General features: G+C 43.9%; 1 protein-coding gene across 1 annotated transcript in view; it reads right to left on the bottom strand.

The window, feature by feature from the left end:
- The window catches only part of LOC129708592 (ras association domain-containing protein 8-like), a 52,613-nt gene extending 46,103 nt beyond the window's left edge, over positions 1 to 6,510 (bottom strand). The window contains exon 1 of the mRNA XM_055654420.1: positions 5,778 to 6,510. The gene's annotated coding sequence lies outside the window, so the exon portion shown is untranslated. The remainder of the gene's footprint in view (positions 1 to 5,777) is intronic.
- Positions 6,511 to 20,475: the final 13,965 nt, after the last annotated feature.

Genomic DNA, 20,475 nt, shown 5'->3' with positions numbered 1-20,475 from the left:
ACTGAGAGTCGCGGTGGGGAGAAAAGAAACATATATTGATGGACACATTCAGCATCAGAGAATGACAAGCTAATGGGGTGGAAGATTGCAACCTCCACGTGGTCCGCCCTGTTTCGACTAATGCAATCAACTCGACGTGCACAAACGGAAGATCAAATAGAACAAGTTGTCCTACAACTTTAGGCTGTGCACGCCACACAAAAGAAGAAGAAGACAAGCTACTATAGCACAATAGCAGGTTGTTTGGCCAACTCGCTAATTTTGTTGCTCAAAGAGTCTTTATCTTCATCATTAACTGTTGTTCTCCTTGGACTCAAAGACTTGTCATCTTTATCGTAAACTGTGGTCCCCATTTGCACAGATGCTGCCTGATTTGTTGTGTGTTTCCAGTAATTTCAGTTTTTATTATAATGTTAGTCAGTCTACTTGGCCAAATGCATTTAGATGAAAAGGAAATACAATTGAAATGCCCATAAACCTAAACAAATGATTGCAATGTCCATGAAATGGAAACTCTCAGGCTTTTGTTTGGCGGGGGGGGGGGGGGGGGGGGGGGGGGGGGGGGGGGGGGGGGGGGGGGGGGGGGGGGGGGAGGGGCAGGCCAGGCCATACTAATGGCCACAAGAATTCAATTGATTAATTTACAACAGAAGATTAAAGTGAGCATATTTGTTTGCCAGCCTGTAGGATGGAATTACAATTGTATGATAGTTTGCTAGATATGAATTATAATGATCTGAAGCCAAGGATGGTAAATGTAAAAACTACAGCATGTGACCCGTTTAAACAACAAAAAATAAAACCCTGACCAGTGATTAACTGTTCACTTTTACTGTGAGCCACATGACTGGAACTGCTGACACGCAAGACTGATTGGGAGAGAATGAAGGGTGTGTCACAATCTGTTTGATTTGGCTGTTGTTGATACTTTCCAACTAACAACCCATCAGGATGTTGATAACACGCTGGGCTGAACAACGAAAGAGGATGTTTAGGGTTGATAAATATTCTTATTTGAAGGACAGTTGTAGATAATCTTGGTGAATGGAAGAGATAACATACAAAGTGAAATACTTCATAAAGATACTGTGCATGGGTTGGATCCACACAAGTGTTGGTATCAAGATACGATTTTGTACATTAGGTTCTAGGAGCAGAGATTGTGAATGGGGGGCGTGATGGGGCTCTCACTGGGGGTGCGGGTCTGCGGGTAGGAACTAGTATTGGGATTATTGCTCTAGTATTGGCATTATTCATGTGTGGATCTTTTGTTTATTATATATTATCTATGTATAGTTGCAGGCATTTAATGCACCTGTAAATACAAATCTCATTGTTCTGTTGTGGGTACATATGACAATTAAATGCTCTCAGCTCTTATATTAAAGGCAAATCATATTTACACTTTCCTTACAGGGAGCCCACCTTAAACCACCCTTCAATATTGGACTGGGACCTGACCAGGCAGGATCGCTCCATGTAACTCTGAAACAGACCACACTTTACATTGTGAAGATCTGCTTATATGCAGGGCACCTGAGGACAGTGCGGTCCGCCAAGCGTTGATGAAAGTCTCAGGCGTGATGCCCAGCTGTGCAGTAGTTGCTGGCAGGTGCCAATGTCCATGTCTGTGCTCCCCACCACATGTATACATGTTGGACAAATGGGGAATTCAGAAGGAAGATTTCAGACGTACAGGCAGTCTCCAAATTTCCATTACTTTTCACATTTTTCTGCACGATCTAAATTCAGGACAATGGTGTACTATTCCCTACAGTGCATACAGAGTCCGCCATTTCTTCCACTACAAACTTGACCTCATTGGCGGTGATGAGCTTCATACAAGGCCCCGTAAAATGCAAAACCTTTCTATAAGCCTTTTATGTCCACATTTACCGAGCCTGCATTTGACTCTGCCAAGAGAGCAGATTGTTCATTTGCTGTACAGGGCGGAGATTTATTTATGAAGCCTACCATTGCTCACTGGGGATGTGGTTTTTGTCAGGCTACATAATAAGCCTGTGTGCCAAATTACTGCTAGTATGTGGATAATGGACGCAATCTGTGCAATAGAGGCTTGGTGTGTAAACCAGCAGCGACTACCTACCAGATATTCCATCAACTTCTTTATTGGGGATTGTAAACTGAAGAACTGGTCTCTGAAGAACTAATTGTCAACAAAATAGAGAGAGTACAGAGGAGATTTACTAGAATGTTGCCTGGGTTTCAGCAACTAAGTTACAGAGAAAGGTTGAACAAGTTAGGGCTTTATTCTTTGGAGCGCAGAAGGTTAAGGGGGGACTTGATAGAGGTCTTTAAAATGATGAGAGGGATAGACAGAGTTGACATGGATAAGCTTTTCCCACTGAGAGTAGGGAAGATTCAAACAAGGGGCATGACTTGAGAATTAAGGGACAGAAGTTTAGGGGTAAGATGAGGGGGAACTTCTTTACTCAGAGAGTGGTGGCTGTGTGGAATGAGCTTCCAGTGAAGGTGGTGGAGGCAGGCTCGTTTTTATCATTTAAAAATAAATTGGATAGTTATATGGACGGGAAAGGTATGAAGGGTTATGGTCTGAACACAGGTGTATGGGACTAGGGGAGAATACGTATTCGGCACGGACTAGAAGGGTCGAGATGGCCTGTTTCCGTGCTGTAATTGTTATATGGTTATATGGTTAATTGATGTGAATGTCACTTCTTTGTAGCACCTGAATGGTAAATTGCAAAAACAAAATTCTCCACAGAGTGGATTAGGGTGAGAAACTAGTAGAAGAATTTTTTTTTTTTATGTTATTTATTGGAGAGAGCAAGGCAACTAGTTGGCACTGTTTAATCATAGAGACTACATCAATGCCAATCCCACCAATTAAATTGTTGTTTTTATCTCCACGGACACCACCGGTCCTCCTGAACATTTGATGCTTTTATTCTATAGTTCTACATAATCCATTTTAATCAAAGCTGATCTATCTCTTCCTCCTAACCCCATTCTCCTGCTTTCTCCCCATAACCCCTGACACCCATACTAATCACAAATCAATCTATCTATCTCTGCCTTAAAAATATCCATTGATAGTGTTCTGTGGCAAGGAATTACACAAAATCACCACCCTCTGATTAAATAACTTTCTCCTCATCTCCTTCCGAAAGGAACATCCTTTAATTCTGAGGCTATGACCTCTGGTCCTAGACCCTCCCACTAGTGGAAACATCCATTTCACATCCACTTTATCCAAGCCTTTCACTATTTGGTATGTTTCAATGAGGTCCCCCTCATTCTTATAAACTCCAGCGAGTACAGGCCCAGTGCCGTCAAACGCTCATCAGATTGAACCCATTGATTCCTGGGATCATTTTTGTAAACCTCCTCTCTGGATCCTCTCCAGAGCCAACAAGCCCTCCACCATCTGGCCCCCCCATATCTCACTGACCTCCTCTCCCCCTACTCAGATCCACATCAGCCGGTCTCCTCTCCATCCACAAATCCAACCTCCGCAGTTTTGGGGACAGAGCCTTCTCCAGGGCAGCTCCCAGGCTCTGGAACTCCCTCCCCCAACTGATCCGCAATTCCGTGTCCCTCACCATCTTCCAGTCCCGCCTCAAGACCCATCTGTTCACCTCTGCCTATCCTTAGCCCCACGCCCCCCTCCCTTTTCATCTGTGCTTGAATTGCCTCATATTGTGTTTTGAATTGAATTCTGTCTTTAATTTGTGTACTAGTCATGTCTCTACTATTTATTTCATTCCCCTTACATGTTTTTCCTCTACTTGCTAAATTTTTGTAAGGTGTCCTTGAGACTCTTGAAAGGCGCCCATAAATAAAATGTATTATTATTATTATTATTATCCTTCCTCAGATGTGGTGCCCAAAATGCAGCCTGACCATGATGTGATCATCTGTGGGATCATGGTCGAAGGGGAGGTATGAGGAGGTGTCGGAGAGTTGGTGTCCATCAGGCCCCAGCACTGTAGAGGTCCACACATCAGAGAATGTTATACTCAGTGGAATGTCCACAGCAGTGCTCATTCTTCTACCATTAGGGATTAGCTCTAGTTCTTCCCTAAGTTCCTGCCTTTAATCATCCACAGCCGCCTGCTCCCCACAACCTAAATGCCTTCCTGTACCCTACCCAGTCTCCACCTGGGCAAGTGTTCTAACACATTGAGGGAGGTGAGCCCTGTAAACATTGTAGACTTGCATGGGGTTAGAAGGGTGGCCATGGTGCCCCTGCCTCTGTCATTTCTCACTTAAATCAACACGAGTTTAGGGTGTAATTACTCAAATGCCAGAAACAGAGTTTGCCTTATCTTATACACAAAGTATAGCCATCAAACATCACAAACCTTTCAATGATACGTGTACAAGGACACCCAGGTCCCTTCAAACAACAACAGTTTTCAATTCCTCATCACTTAAGAAATTCTCTGCTTTCATTTCCTTCCATGGGGAGCTGAGTGTGCTAAAGAATGTTGCCAGCTGGTGCATTTAGTGCTGACCCTTTGCATTTTGTTTCTTCCATTGGTCATGCCTGGCCCACCTAGGCCAAGGTGTAAAGAGGGTCTATTTTAACTTCCTTCTCTGGTTCTGGATGACCTTCATTGTTCTAGCTTTTCAGTAAACCACGCCACTTCTCCCAATAAGAACAGGCAACGTCTCCAGAAGAATTTACCATTTCATCAACAAATCGCTGTTCCTTTGTTGTGGCTAAGCCTAAACCCTGGGATTTCCTTCCGAACAACACTGCAGAAGGAATGCAATGATTCAAGATGATGGTTCCTTACCAACATCAGAAGGCTATTTGGGATGGGCAATATATGCAAGTTGTGTAAGCAATATCTAAATCCTAAAAGTGAAGTGGAAATAAAGGATGAAGGGCATTCAATGTGAATACATGCTTAGTGGCGAGGTATTATCTGCTCACAGCCTATGAATATACAGGCAGTGTTGGTTCCTCCGTTTTAACCCTCAATTGTTTGTTAATGAGGAAAGAAAAATAACATCCAGCTGGATCTGCCCATTTAAACCAATATCCACCTTGTTCTTAAATAGTAAACACAAAAGCTGGAATAACTCAGCGGGCCAGGTAGCATCTCTGGAGAGATGGAATTGGTGACTTTTCGGGTCGAGACCCTTGTTCAGACTGAAGAAGGGTCTCGACCCATTCATCCCCTCCAGAGATGCTGCCTGACCCGCTGAGTTACTCCAGCATTTTGTGTCTATCTTCGGTTTAAAGCAGCATCTGCAGCAGCTTGCTACACATTTGCTCTGAAATAGACGGGCAATCCCATCACGTGCCCACTTGCTTTTCTCCGTTTGTCGGAGGTTGACTATTCGTCACCTCCCCTTCCCAATGATGTCGCACGGGATTCAGTCTGTGCCCCTTCACTCCCAAACAGCGCGGCGACATTCAGTCCGCCCCCTCCCATTTCTCCTTCATGTCAGTCTGTGAGGCTGCCAGTACATCAGTACCTCCCCAACAATCAACTTGAGCTTCACATTATGGCCCAGCATATTCCATTACCCGACCCATACAGACACCAGTTAGCCACATCACACTTGCACCCCAACAGTTCCCTTTCAACCTCGCTAAACCTTTTATAAGAAAATTAACTCTTAAACACTTTGAAGTGATCCATATATTCACAACATTTTGAATTGTATTGCATTGTAAAATGTACTCTCAATCAAAAACCTCATTCACTCCAAATACTTGTAAATCACTATGATGCTGATCAGCAAGAACAGACTTTAAAAAACGTGCCTTCTGTACTTACCGGTGTGGTTGGGAGTCCCAGGAGATATATATTTTTTACAATGTCAGACTATCCAGCCAGTGAACAGATAGACAATCTTGAAGGACTGCCTCTATGAGGATGCCGTGATTGCGTGATTGCAGGTGCTTCCAAGTGTTCCACACTGACTCCTGCCATGTATTGTTGCATGCAGCAGTAAGAATCCTAGGCTGCAGCTCTGTGAGCAGACACCAGCCTCCTCGCTTGTTTAAGAGCCTTTGCTATCGCCACAACTCTCCCGCTCCTATGAGGCAAGGTGGCTCCTTTGGAGAAAAAGGGGAACTATCTGAACTGATTGCCTGTTGTGTCTGTGGCTCGGGCCGAGGTGGTTTGCTGGCTTCAAGCCAGTTACGCGCATTCAATCCTGTGACAGTGGTGGGTTGGCCCACAAGAATAATTAGCAGGAATTACAGATTGAGAGAGCTTTCTACTGCAGCCTAAACAGAAGTAAACGGGCCTTAACCCATTAAGCACTCTGACTGTGCTTTATCAGTAAAATGCTAGTTGCATTCATTAACCCTCTCACTCCCAGTCCATCCAGCCACACTCCACTATAGAAAGGTTAAAAAATGGCTGATAGACACAAAATGCTGGAATAACTCAGCGGGACAGGCAGCATCTCTATAGAGAAGGAATGGGTGACGTTTCGGGTCGAGACCCTTCTTTAGACTGAATACTTGGCTAGTCAGCTTGCCTGCAGGGTGGATGTTTCTGCTGGTCGGGGTGTCTGAGGCTAAGGAGGGGCAGCTTTAGAATAAAATGTAGGCTGTTTGTTTAGGACTAATGTGAGGAGAAGTTTCTCCATGGGGACACGAGATCACAGATCCTAGGACGTCGAACGCAAAATTGAACTGCTGGAAAAATAGCACCAGGTTCGGCAGCATCTGTGGAGGGAAATGGACAGGGGATATTTTGGGCTGAGACCCTTCTTCAGACAGAGAGGTTTTTTCATGTTGAAGGTGGTGAACCTTTTGAAATCTCTACCCTGGAGACCTATTAAAGCGTATTCATTGTGTTCATTGTGAACAGAGATTGATAGATTTCGGGACTTTAATGGAATCATGAGAAGTGGGGATCGGGGTGGAAAATAGCTAAATTGAAAAAAAAAACTTGCAAATGCTGGAAATCCAAAGTAAGTAAATTCTGATGAAGTGCCTTTGGCCTGAACCATGGACTCTATTTCACTTCCCACAGATGTGATCTGAGCTGATTAGCGATTGCAACATTTTCTGTTATTTTGCTGCAATGGGTAGTGCTGCTGAGATAAATCAGCCCTGATCCTGGTGAATAGTGGAGCAGGCTCGAAGGCACGGGAGTGGCATTTAATACTCCTGTTCCTATTTCTCATGTTCTTGTGCAAAACACAAAGTGTTAGAGGAACTCAGTGGGACAGGGAGCAACCGTGGAGAGAGTGGACTGACAATATTTTGGGTCAGAACCTTTCTTCGGACTGGAAAGGTTTAGAGGAATCATAAGGACATAAGTGATAGGAGCAGAATTAGGCCGTTTGGCCCATCAAGTCTACTCCGCCATTCAATCATGGCTGATCTACCTCTCCCTCCTAAGCCAATTCTCCTGCCTTCTCCCATAACCCCTGATACCAAACTAATCAAGAATCTATCCATCCCTGCCTTAAAACTGTCAATTGACTTGGTCTCCACAGTTCCTGTGGTAAAGAATTCCACAGATTCACCACCAGAATATGGGTCAAACACAGGCAAATGGATTAACACGATAGGTATCCTGGACAGCATAAGTGAGTTGGGCTGAAGGGCCTGCTTCTGTGCTGCAAATGAATCTATGAATCTAGAGACAACATTGGAGTCAGGCTGAGTGAATTGCTCCGCTGTTCAAAGGGTTGAGATATTTGCAAGTACCCATAACCCCACCCCCAATGCACACATACCCAAAGCAGAGAAAGAAGGTTAACGGCTCCATTTGCACCTATTCAAATGCAAATTCCTAAATGATTCATATTAAAGCACTACTTAGCAATTCAATAGCTGCAGTTTACATCCACAATCTAGTCTGTGGAAAATCTGAGTATTTTTATGGGAATTAGTGTTTGTTCATTCTTCCCCATATAGCACTAGTGATCTTCCTTTGATGTCAATTCCCCCAATTGAAGAATGCTAATCTGTGTTTAAACAGATTGCTAGATAAGAGAATGCACAGAAAAGATGGTATTCCTTTCATTCCTGTGTTAACGGAAATGGCTGTCCAATTATTCCCCCAATCTTCATTCTTCCCCTCGCTACTTTGCAGAAATTATTTCCTTTATGATAAGCATCAAATTCTCTCAATTTTTTACAATTGAATCAGCTTTCGCCCCTACATTCGGTACTTTGCAGGTTAGTAACAAGGTTGACATTCTGGTGTAGCAGTTAGTATTGCTGCCTCACAGCTCCAGCCTCCCAGGTTCAATAGCAATCTCAGGTGCTGTCTGTGTGGAGTTTGCACGTTTTCGGCAGGTGACGTAGGTTGTCGCCGGTGCTGACTTTGTTTATATTTTCTTGTTAAAGTATGATTCCATTTCAAATTTTATGTCGAAGACGGGTCCAGTCACCGTTTTTTCGGCTACCTGCTACGACTATGACAGTCACCGGCACTCGCCTAAAAATAGCCTAAGTGGAACAGGCCCTTTAATGGCTTGATTGTAATCATGTATTGTCCTTCTGTTGACTGATTAGCACATAACAAAAGCTTTTCATTGTACACGTGACAATAAACTAAATTGACTGACTCCTTCAGTTTCCCCTCACGTCCCCAAGGCATGCTAGGTGATAGTGAAAGAAGAAACTGCAGGTGCTGGTTTACGCCAAAGATAGACACATAATGCTAGAGTAACTCAGCGGGACAGGCAGCATCTCTGGAGAAAATGAATGGGTGATTTCAGTCTGAAGAAAGGTCTCGACCCGAAACATCACCCATTCCTTCACTCCAGAGATGCTGCCTGACCAACTGAATTACTCCAGCATTTTGTGTCTATCTGAGGTGATGGGCTAATTGGCTACTGCCATTAATGTAGGCGGGTGGAAGTTGGATGAGGGGTGGGTGTGGAGAGTTCATGGAGACGCAAGAAGAAAACCTACACGGATGTAGATGGTAGAGGTAGAGTTAGTGTATCTTTGCTGTGCGACTCGATATCTCGAGTGTTTTATTGCCAAATGTTCAAAAACAGGAAAATGAAATTCTTACAGCAGCAAGACAAGTATGTAAATATAATAGATGCAAAAAACTGGAGTAACTCAGCGGGTCAGGCAGCATCTCTGGAGAAAAGGAATAGGTGGTGTTTCGGGTCGAGACACTTATAACCATATAACCATATAACAATTCCAGCATGGAAACAGGCCATCTCGACCCTTCTAGTCCGTGCTGAACACGTATTCTCCACTAGTCCCATATACCTGCGTTCAGACCATAACCCTCCATACCTTTCCCGTCCATATAACTATCCAATTTATTTTTAAATGATAAAAACAAACCTGCCTCCACCACCTTCACTGGAAGCTCATTCCACACAGCCACCACTCTCTGAGTAAAGAAGTTCCCCCTCATGTTACCCCTAAACTTCTGTGCCTTAATTCTCAAGTCATGTCCCCTTGTTTGAATCTTCCCTACTCTCAGTGGGAAAAGCTTATCCACGTCAACTCTGTCTATCCCTCTCATCATTTTAATGACCTCTATCAAGTCCCCCCTTAACCTTCTGCGCTCCAAAGAATAAAGCCCTAACTTGTTCAACCTTTCTCTGTAACTTAGTTGCTGAAACCCAGGCAACATTCTAGTAAATCTATCTTCAGGCGGTTTAAAAAAAAACTGCTGTCGAGGAAGAAAAGGAGGGCTTTAAGGCCTTCCTGGTGGGGGGTGGAGGTGAAGAGTGACTGAACATTCATAGTAAAGATGAGGGAGTGGTGGCTCGGAAAGCGGAAGTCATTAAAGAGTCGAAAGGCATGTGAGATATCTTGGGCATAGGTTGGGAGAGATTGGACCAGGGGGGATAGGATGGAGTCGAGGCAATTATTTCATGTCTGACAGGAGCAGGCAGAAACAATGGGTCTGCCGGGGCAGTTCTGTTTATGGATTTTGGGGAGAAGGTAAGACCATTTAAAATAAACTGCAGTTGAGGAAGAAATGGAGGGTGCAGTCTGAAGAAGAGTCTCGACCTGAAACGTCACCTATTCCTTTTATCCAGAGATGCTTTCTGACCCACTGTTACTTAAGATTTTTGTGTCTACCGTCAGTTTAAACCAGCATCTGCAGTTCCTTCCTACACAACTCTAACAACTCTTCTCTTCCCATCAGAACTGCCCCCTCCATCGACTCTTTTAAGTCGAGACTTAAAACTCATCTTTACTCTCAAGCCTTTCTTGATGTCCTCTGAGGGAGGGCTATATGTATGTATTTATGTATGTACTTAATCTATAAACCACTGTTGTATAACGTTGGTACCTCCACCAATGTGCAGCACTTTGGTCAACGAGAGTTGTTTTTTAAATGTGCTATAGAAATAAAAGTGACTTGACTTGATTTCTCATCGCTTTTATTTTTATTCTTTACTCTTTCAGTGTCACATCATTACCATTATTTCATTGAACAATTGAGCAAAGAATCATTATTTTTGTGTAGGAGTGAACTGCAGATGATATTTTAGCAGATGCAAGAGGAGGAAATTATGGACAATTATGGGATTAGACCTTACAGATGTGGCTTTACAAGGAGATTTGTGGCATTTTAACATCATAGTCATACAGTACTGAAAGAGGCCCTTCGGCACAACAAGTCTATACTGTCCAACAAACACCCATCTACACTAATCCTGTTTTATTCACCTTTCCCCACCCCCTCCACCCCACGTTCCCATTAACATGGAAAAATGTTCCCAATTTTGGGCGAGTCCAGAAACGAGGGGCCACAGTCTTAGAATAAAGGGGAGGCCATTTAAGACTGAGGTGAGAAAATACTTTTTTACCCAGAGAGTTGTGAATTTGTGGAATTCCCTGCCACAGAGGGCAGTGGAGGTCAAGTCACGGGATGGATTTAAGAGAGAATTAGATAGAGCTCTAGGGGCTAGTGGAATCAAGGGATTTGGGGAGAAGGCAGGCATGGGTTATTGATTGGGGACGATCAGCCATGATCACAATGAATGGCGGTGCTGGCTCGAAGTGTCGAATGGCCTCCTTCTGCACCTATTTTCTATGTTTCTATGTAACATTTCTTAGATTCAGTCACTCACCTTTTCACCAGAGATTATTCATTGTAGCCAAATAATCAACCAACCTGTAAGTCTTCGGGATGTGGGAGGAAACTGGAGCACCTGGAGGAAACCCATGAGGTTGCTGGGAGAACGTATAAACTCCACGCAGACAGCACCGGGCGGAGGATTGAACCCGGGTGGCTGGAGTTGGGAGGCAGAGACTCCACCAACTACCCTATTGTGCTACACCTTGTAGTGCTGTGAATTTATTTGGCCCATCTACCTCAAGTGCAATGTGTTCACGTGATGGTTGATATGGGACAAAGGAGAGTTATCAGCAGAAGTCCATCTTAAAATATTTGCCTTCACAGATGACTTGAAAAACTGACATTGTTTACTTTTAGAATACTATGGAATCATAGTCACAGAGTGATATAAATAGGCCCTTCTGTCCAGTATATCTATACTGACTCTTTTGCCCATCTAAATTAATCCCATTTATCCACATTAGGACCATTGGTTTTTATGCCTTGCCCATTTAATTGTATCTGATTGCACTATCTCCTTTGGATTTAGAGGTACTGTCGGAAAAGGTGCTTATAGGACTGAATTTCCTGCTGAGTTGGGCTAATTTACATTGACATATTGGAGGAGTTCCAGAGAGTTAGACTATGAATGATTGGAATTAATTTAGATATCAGGGAGTTTTTTTGCAGGGGGATAGTGAGCTTCTAAAAGCTCTGTGTGTGTGTGTGTGTGTGTGTGTGTGTGTGTGTGTGTGTGTGTGTGTGTGTGTGTGTGTGTGGTGTGTGTGTGTGTGTGTGTGTGTGTGTGTGTGTGTGTGTGTGTGTGTGTGTGTGTGTGTGTGTGTGTGTGTGTACGTGTGCACGTGTGTACGTACGTGTGTGTGTGTGTGTGTGTGTGTGTGTGTGTGTGTGTGTGTGTGTGTGTGTGTGTGTGTGCGTGTGTGCATTTGTGTGTCAGCTATGTGTGTGCGTGTGTGCGCATGTGTGTGTGAGCACGAGCATGTGTGTGTGCGTGCGTGTGTGTGTCTGAGTATGTGTCAGCTGTGTGCTTACACATGTGTCAGCTGTGTGCGCACACGTGTATGAGCGTGTGCGTGTGTGTGTTTCTGTGTGTGTGTCAGCTGTGTGCGCACACATGTGTGTGTGACCGTGCGCGTGTGTGTGTGTTTGGTGACACTCTGCCTGCTTACAGGTAACTGGCCCTATTTTTGGCTGGGCCAGTGATCACTAACATACAAGGTCAATTAATGAATACCTGAAGACCACGCAGCCAACATGATCTCCTGGACTAGGTCTAATTACATAAGGTGATGGCGAAGAATATTTTCTCTCACTTGGCACTGGTTTTCCTTTTCATATTTTTATTTTGCTTCTCGCCTGTGTTTCATGGAAGCTGAGGGAGGGGGGAGGGGACGTGGTTACATGCGTGCGGGCTAGAAATGTCTAGGTATGAAGCCACAAACATCGTAAGACAGACCTTGCCTGAGTGAGCAACACCGGAAATTGGAGGAACAGCACCTCATATTCCGCCTGGGTTGCTTGCGTCCGGTTGGCATGAACGTTGAATTCTCCCAATTTTGCTAGCCCTTGATGTCTCCTCCACTTCCTTAACCCTCGAGCTGTCTCCTCCCATCCCCCCGCCCTCGGGCTCATCCTCCTCCCTTTTTCCTTCCTTCCCCCATCAGTCTGAAGAAGGGTTTTGGCCCGAAACGCCGCCTATTTCCTTCGCTCCATAGATGCTGCTGCACCCGCTGAGTTTCTCCAGCATTTTTGTGTACCCCCCATTCTTTGGGTTGGGTTTGGGGTATGAGGATAATGGGAGGGGGGAGGGGGAAAATGTAGGGAGGGGTTGTCGATCATGTCTGAAAAACGATCTCAACCCGAAATGTCACCCATTCCTTCTGTCCAGAGATGCTGCATGTCCCGCTGAGTTACTCCAGCATTTTGTGTCTAACTTCAACCATTTGTTTAGCCCCTGGGGAAATAAGCGGCAGTGACAATAATTACTGCAGGTTCTCCTCACCATTTCTCCAGACCACACATAGGCTGAGTAGACCGTTGCTCCCCCATTGACTGACTGGCCTCCTTTCTTACAGCAATTCCACACTGGATTTCTGCAATGCGTCTTTCAGTCAGCCGTTATCTTTTGCCTTGATCTATTTGCAATGTAGTGTCTGCAGTTCCAGTTTAATGCACCTTGGACTGGAGAGAAGAGAAGATTAATGAACATTAAAAAAAAACACAGTTGCTGGAGATTTGATGTAAAAACAGAAATTGCTTCCAATAATAATCAGCGGGCCAGACTACATCTGTGGGGCGAGAAACAGATTTTATGCCTAATATCAAAGATTAAGACTAATCCTCGGGTTTTTGACGAAGCATTGCCTATGTTTCTGATAGATATGAGCCAAACATGGGCAAATGGGATCAGCTCAGATGGGGCATTGTGGTTGGCAAGGACCAGTTTCTTCCCAGCTGTTATCAGGCAACTGAACCATCCTACAGCAACTAGAGAGTAGTCCTACTATCTACCTCATTGGTGACCCTCGGACTATCTTTGATCGGAGTTTACTGGCTTTATCTTGTAGTAAACGTTATTCCCTTATCATGTATCTGCACACTGTGAATGGCTCGATTGTAACCATGTATTGTCTTTCTGCTGACTGGTTGGCACGCAACAAACGCTTTTCACTGTACCTCAGTACACGTGACAATAAACTAAGCTATGTACATTTATGACTACAAACTACAAGAATCAGAGATTTTATTTCATCAAGATTTCTTTTTTGGACAATATTTCACCTTGTCCTTGAAATGTACAGACTTTGTCTCAACCAATACAATGCAGCTGAGGTAAACTCACTGTTGAAACACAGTAATTGAAAGTAAAACTATGAATTCCTTACTGTACCTTTCTAATCAGAAAAGTCAAAGGAGAATTATGGTACAATAAAAACAGAAAATACTAGAAATGCTCAACAGGTCAGGCAGCATCTGTGGAAAGAGAAGCATGGGTTTGTGTTTCAGCAGAACTGGGAAAGAGTCACTGCATTGTAGGGCATTTGATGGGGTTTAGAACAATGAGGGGGGACCAGATCTAAATGCACCAAAGAGTGAAAGGCTTGGATAAAGCGGATGTGGAGAGGATGTTTCCACTAGTGGGAGAGTCTAGGACTAGAGATCATAGCCTCAGAATTAAAGGACGTTCCTTTAGGAAGCAGATGAGGAGAAATTTATTTCACCAGATGGTGGTAAATCTGTGGAATTCTTTGCTACAGAAGGCCGTGGAGGCCAAGTCAATGAATATTTTTAAGGCAGAGATAGATAGATTCTTGATTAGTATGGGTGTCAAGGGTTATGGGGAGAAGGAGAGAGAGATAGATCAGCCACGATTGAATGGCGGAGTAGACTTGATGAGCTGAATGGCCTAATTCTTCCTATCCCTTACGTCCTTATGATTCCTCTGAACCGAAGAACGGTTCCAACCCAAAATATTGTCAGTCCACTCCCTGTCCCACTTTGTTTTTTGCGCAAGAACATGAGAAATAGGAACAGGAGTATTGAATGCTACCTCCGGGCCTTCAAGCCTGCTCTACTATTCACCAGGATCAAGTTCACATTTAGTTAGTTCACATTTATTGTCACATGCACCAATTAAGGTACAGCGATATTTGAGTTACCATACAGCCACACAAGTAAAAAATAACACAATACATGATAGAGTTTAACATAAACAGTGGAATCAGCATTCCTCACTGTGATGGAAGGTGATAAAGTTCAATCTTCCTCCTTTGTTCACCCTCGGTCCGTCCGGGGCCTTAAGGCAGAGATAGCTAGATTCTTGATTAGTACAGGTGTCAGCAGTTATTAGTACAGGTGTCAGCAGGCAGGAGAATTGGGTTAGGAGGGAGAGATAGATCAGACATGATTGAATGGCGGAGTAGACTTGATGGCCTAATTCTGCTCCTATCACTTACGACCTTACGACCGTAAAGGACTGGGGGAAGGGTGGGTTAGTCAGAGGGGTTATCTCCAACAATGTGAGGCCAGGGTTGCTGTGGGGAAATCCTGTAGCTGAAATCATCTGGTTGATAGCTTAATTTTCAAAGTTACGGTGAATTTATAACAAGATGAAGCTCCTGTAACGTACCTCAGCACTGCTGACTGTTCAGATGCACAGATGGTGAGGTTGAGTGATGTGAGTATTCCACAGAGCGTGATGCTACCACAGTGAACTGGTTACCAACACTTACCCTCTAAACTGGAGAAATAGCCACGTATGTACATAATGGATGAGGCTGGGGACCTCCCAATAAGAAATTATCACACCACGTTTTTTTTCATTTAAAATGCAGTAATTAATATGGATCTTTAATTTTCTTCTCAAAAAAGGAGAAATGATTATGCTATAATTAGCTCTCTGTCATCCCTTACACTGAGAATACACGAACAGCTTGGAAAACGAAATAAGAGATATTGGATTACAATGTTGACAGTCAGAATACTTATCTAAGAAAACACTGTGACAAATGGCTGATGAATGTGAGAATTTTTCCCACACAGTGTTGTGCTCATTTGCCAACCTTTACTCATGCTGAACAAAAATGGCACTTGCCTTGTAATTAGTCATTAAGGAGCGATCGGAACAACGATTAATGCCTTTCGTGAGGTAATGAATGAAAATTAATGACCGTAATTTGACATCATTGTGAATTGGAAAGTGTCCCCCATTGAGTATTGTCAAGCTGTTTCTACCAAAACACCATTGTCAACTGCGTTACCTCACATCTCCCAACTCAATAGCATATGTCAGTTAATCAGGATGTGGATGGGAATGGTGCCTTTGTTTTCATGTTTGATCTCTGCTCCCATTAACCACGGTTGCTACACTTCCTTACTGAGGCCCACTCTTCTGTGTGTGAGTCAGCACCCAACTATCTCGAATGGGTATATTGACCTCATGAAAACTACAGCACAGATTCAGGATATCAGAAGATAGACACAAAAAGCTGGAGTAACTCGACAGCGTCTCAACCCGAAACATCACCTATTCCTTTTCTCCAAAGATGCTGTCTGACCCGCTGAGTTACTCCAAATCTTAGTGTCAATCTTCGGTTTAAACCAGCATCTGCAGTTCCTTCCTACGCATTCAGGATATCAGAAGATATACACAAAAAGCTGGAGTAACTCAGCGGGTCAGACAGCACCTCTGGAGAAAAGGAATAAGTGACGTTTCGGGTCGAGATCCTTCTTCAGACTGCATCTGCAGTTCCTTCCTACGCAAAATTATTTTTATGTGACTTTCGCAAACAGCATTAGGGAGAATCCACATATCATATTAATGCTATTAAAAGAGTGATGGCATTTCTAGCCCCTTTATCCCTTGTCTGGAAATCCTTCAGTTGTCAAATCCGCAGTCACGCATCAGTTTTGGTATTGCAATTCCCTCCTTCAACTGAGATGTAATTGATTGTATACAAGGGGCCAAAGTTGGGATCTGTCTGATTTACGAGACCCTAAGTGAAACAGTTAATTGCTGGACTCATTGGTCAGAGTCGCTGTTATCGTTTATCCAGATGAAACAGGATAATGGCATCAAGAAGTGGAATATAACATCGAGTGCTGCTGGAAGGTCATCAACTTGGTGAAAGACGCTCTTTGGTCTGCCCGAACTTTGTTGACCTCCCAGCAGAGCGCGATGTCTGTCGGGGAATGTTGCCGACTGGCCCGCTGCAGACTGCAGGAGTACGTGCTGAGGGACGCACTGAAGCTCGGTGCAGCCAACGCCAAGGCTCTGTGGGGGAGGACCAGTCTAAGGTCCTTCTGCTGCTGGACATGGGGGGCAGGGTGTGGTGGAGACGCCCCTCAAAATAAGGGAAGGGATTTCACGCCAGGGGGGGCCACATGAGTTGCAAGGGCGTAGGATAAAATTGTGTGACTTGTGTAAACACTATTGAATGTATGTATGGCCTCCGAGATTGTCGGAAGATTTTTTTGCACAGTTCCTGTATTGTACATATTTTTTTTACTTGAGTTAAGTTTATTTTGATTATATTATAAAAAAAATAACTGGTGCAGTGCATCAGATGTAACTCTGACTGATCTCTGGGTGGAACAGGATGTATTATTGCCCAGACATAGGAAGTCAAACATTAGTGCTAATTTCTGCAATCCCATGTTGACTCGCGCTACTGCTGAGCCTTGTGATGTGAAAAGCTATAATGCAGAGGCCAGCAATGTCCGAACCCAGTCCCTACTGACAAAGGACCATGTGCTCCCCTCACCCACTCAAAAAAAAACAAAGCAAAACCCATTAAGCTTTGTCAAAAGATGGAAATTTCCAGTGGAGAGATAAAGCCAACCAAATCTGTTTCATCTCTCTGCTGTGAACAAAACATCACCATTTTTCAAATCCTATTTGGCTGATGCTTTGTCAATGAAAGACAATAACCATTCAAAGAGGTGTAGCAGCCCACTTGTGCAGTAAGTGAGGTTAGTAATTCAGCACACAAGCCCTGCACGGTGTCAGTGAGTCATGCAGATGGAGCAGGAAGCTGCACTGGGCCACATTTGCTCAAACCTAATGGGCCTGTCCTGCTTAAGGGCCTGTCCCACTGTACGAGGTAATTCAAGAGTTCTCCCGAGTTCTCCCCTGATTCGAGCTTATGTAATGCACGTAGCGGGTACGTAGGAACCCGCTACGTACATGTAATCGAGAGAGGCCGAAGGTAGTCGAAGGTAGTCGTAGATAGTCTTCATCATAGTCGAAGGGAGGTCAAAGGAGGTCGTCTTCACTCTCCATTATTCGGTGTCCAATTTTCCTGAAGTTAGTCCTAGCTAGTCATAGCTAGTTGAAGCTAGTCTTCAACATAATCGAAGGAGGTCTTAAACATGTCATTTTTTCAAACTCTTCTAAACTCGCCCATTAGGTCGCCCAAGTGGGGCAGCCCCTTTATCCTAATCTGAAAGAAGTCTCTGGTGAACTCTTTTGCCATAGACTCACAACAATCTACTTTTCATTTCCATTTGGACCTAAATCAGCCTTTGTCAACCTTTCAGATAGAAACATAGAAAATAGGTGCAGGAGCAGGCCATTCGACCCTTCGAGCCTGCACCGCCATTCAATATGATCATGGCTGATCATCCAACTCAGTATCCTGTACCTGCCTTCTCTCCATACTCCCTGATCCCTTTAGCCACAAGGGCCACATCTTACTCCCTCTTAAATATAGCCAATGAACTGGCCTCAACTACCTTCTGTGGCAGAGAATTCCAGAGATTCACCACTGTCTGTGTGAAAAATGTTTTCCTCATCTCGGTCCTAAAAGATTTCCCCCTTTTCCTTAAACTGTGACCCCTTGTTCTGGACTTCCCCAACATCGGAAACAATCTTCCTGCATCTAGCCTGTCCAACCCTTAAGAATTTTGTAAGTTTCTATAAGATCCCCCCTCAATCTTCTAAATTCTAGCGAGTACAAGCCGAGTCTATCCAGTCTTTCTTCATATGAAAGTCCTGCCATCCCAGGAATCAGTCTGGTGAACCTTCTCTGTACTCCCTCTATGGCAAGAATGTCTTTCCTCAGATTAGGAGACCAAAACTGTATGCAATACTCCAGCTGTGGTCTCACCAAGACCCTGTACAACTGCAGTAAAACCTCCCTGCTCCTATACTCAAATCCTTTTGCTATGAATGCTAACATACCATTTGCCTTCTTCACTGCCTGCCGCACCTGCATGCCTACTTTTAATGACTGGTGTACCATGACACCCAGGTCTCGTTGCATCACCCCCTTTCCTAATCGGCCACCATTCAGATAATAGTCTATTTTCCTGTTTTTGCCACCAAAGTGGATAACCTCACATTTATCCACATTATACTGCATCTGCCATGCATTTGCCCACTCACCCAGCCTATCCAAGTCACCTTGCAGCCTCCTAGCATCCTCCACACAGCTAACACTGCCCCCCAGCTTTGCGTCATCCCCAAACTTGAAGATGTTGCATTCAATTCCCTCGTCCAAATCATTAATATAAATCGTAAATAGCTGGGGTCCCAGCACTGAGCCTTGCGGTACCCCACTAGTCACTGCCTGCCATTGTGAAAAGGACCCGTTTACTCCTACTCTTTGCTTCCTGTCTGCCAGCCAGTTCTCTATTCACATCAATACTGAACCTCCAATACCGTATGCTTTATGTTTGTATACTAATCTCTTATGTGGGACCTTATCGCAAGCCTTCTGAAAGTCCAGATATAACACATCCACTGGTTCTCCCTTATCCACTCTACTAGTTACATCCTCGAAAAATTCTATAAGATTCGTCAGACATGATTTACCTTTCATAAATGCATGGTGACTTTGTCCAATGATTTCACCACTTTCCAAATGTGCTGCTATCCCATCTTTAATAACTGATTCTAGCAGCTTCCCCCACTACCGACGTTAGACGAACTGGTCTGTAATTCCCCGTTTTCTCTCTCCCTCCCTTTTTAAAAAGTGGGGTTACATTAGCTACCCTCCAATCCTCAGGAACTACTCCAGAATCTAAAGAGTTTTGAAAAATTATCACTAATGCATCCACTATTTCTGGGGCTACTTCCTTACGTACTCTGCGATGCAGCCTATCTGGCCCTGGGGATTTATCGGCCTTTAATCCATTCAATTTACCTAACACCACTTCCCGGCTAACCTGGATTTCACTCAGTTCCTCCATCTCATTTGACCCCCGGTCCTCTGCTATTTCCGGCAGATTATTTATGTCTTCCTTAGTGAAGGCAGAACCAAAGTAGTTATTCAATTGGTCTGCCATGATCAATTCACCTGTTTCTGACTGCAAGGGACCTACATTTGTTTTAACTAATCTTTTTCTCTTCACATATCTATAGAAGCTTTTGCAGCCAGTTTTTATGTTCCCTGCCAGTTTTCTTTCATAATCTATTTCCCTTTCCTAATTAAGCCCTTTGTCCTCCTCTGCTGGACTCTGAATTTTTCCCAGTCCTCTGGTAGGCTGCTTTTTCTGGCTAATTTGTACGCTTCATCTTTTGTATTGATACTATCCCTGATTTCCCTTGTTATCCACAGATGCACTACCTTCCCTGATTTATTTTTTTGCCAAAATGGGATGAACAATTGTTGTAGTTCATCCATGCAGTCTTTAAATGCCTTCCATTGCATATCCACCGTCAACGTCTCATACCCTCAAAGTTACCTTTCTTTAAGTTCAGGACCCTTGTTTCTGAATTAACAATGTCACTCTCCATCCTAATGAAGAACTCAACCATATTATGGTCAAGGTCATTATCTTGCCCAAGGGGCCACGCACAACAAGACTGCCAACTAACCCTTCCTCATTATTCAATACCCAATCTAGAATAACGTATTCTCTCAAGTCAAGTCAAGTTTATTCATCACATACACATACGAGATGTGCAGTGAAATGAAAAGTGGCAATGCTCGCGGAC

Source organism: Leucoraja erinacea, chromosome 24 (assembly GCF_028641065.1).
Source record: "Leucoraja erinacea ecotype New England chromosome 24, Leri_hhj_1, whole genome shotgun sequence".
NCBI classification, from domain to species: Eukaryota; Metazoa; Chordata; class Chondrichthyes; order Rajiformes; family Rajidae; genus Leucoraja; species Leucoraja erinaceus.
This window is presented reverse-complemented; position numbering and strand designations above follow the sequence as displayed.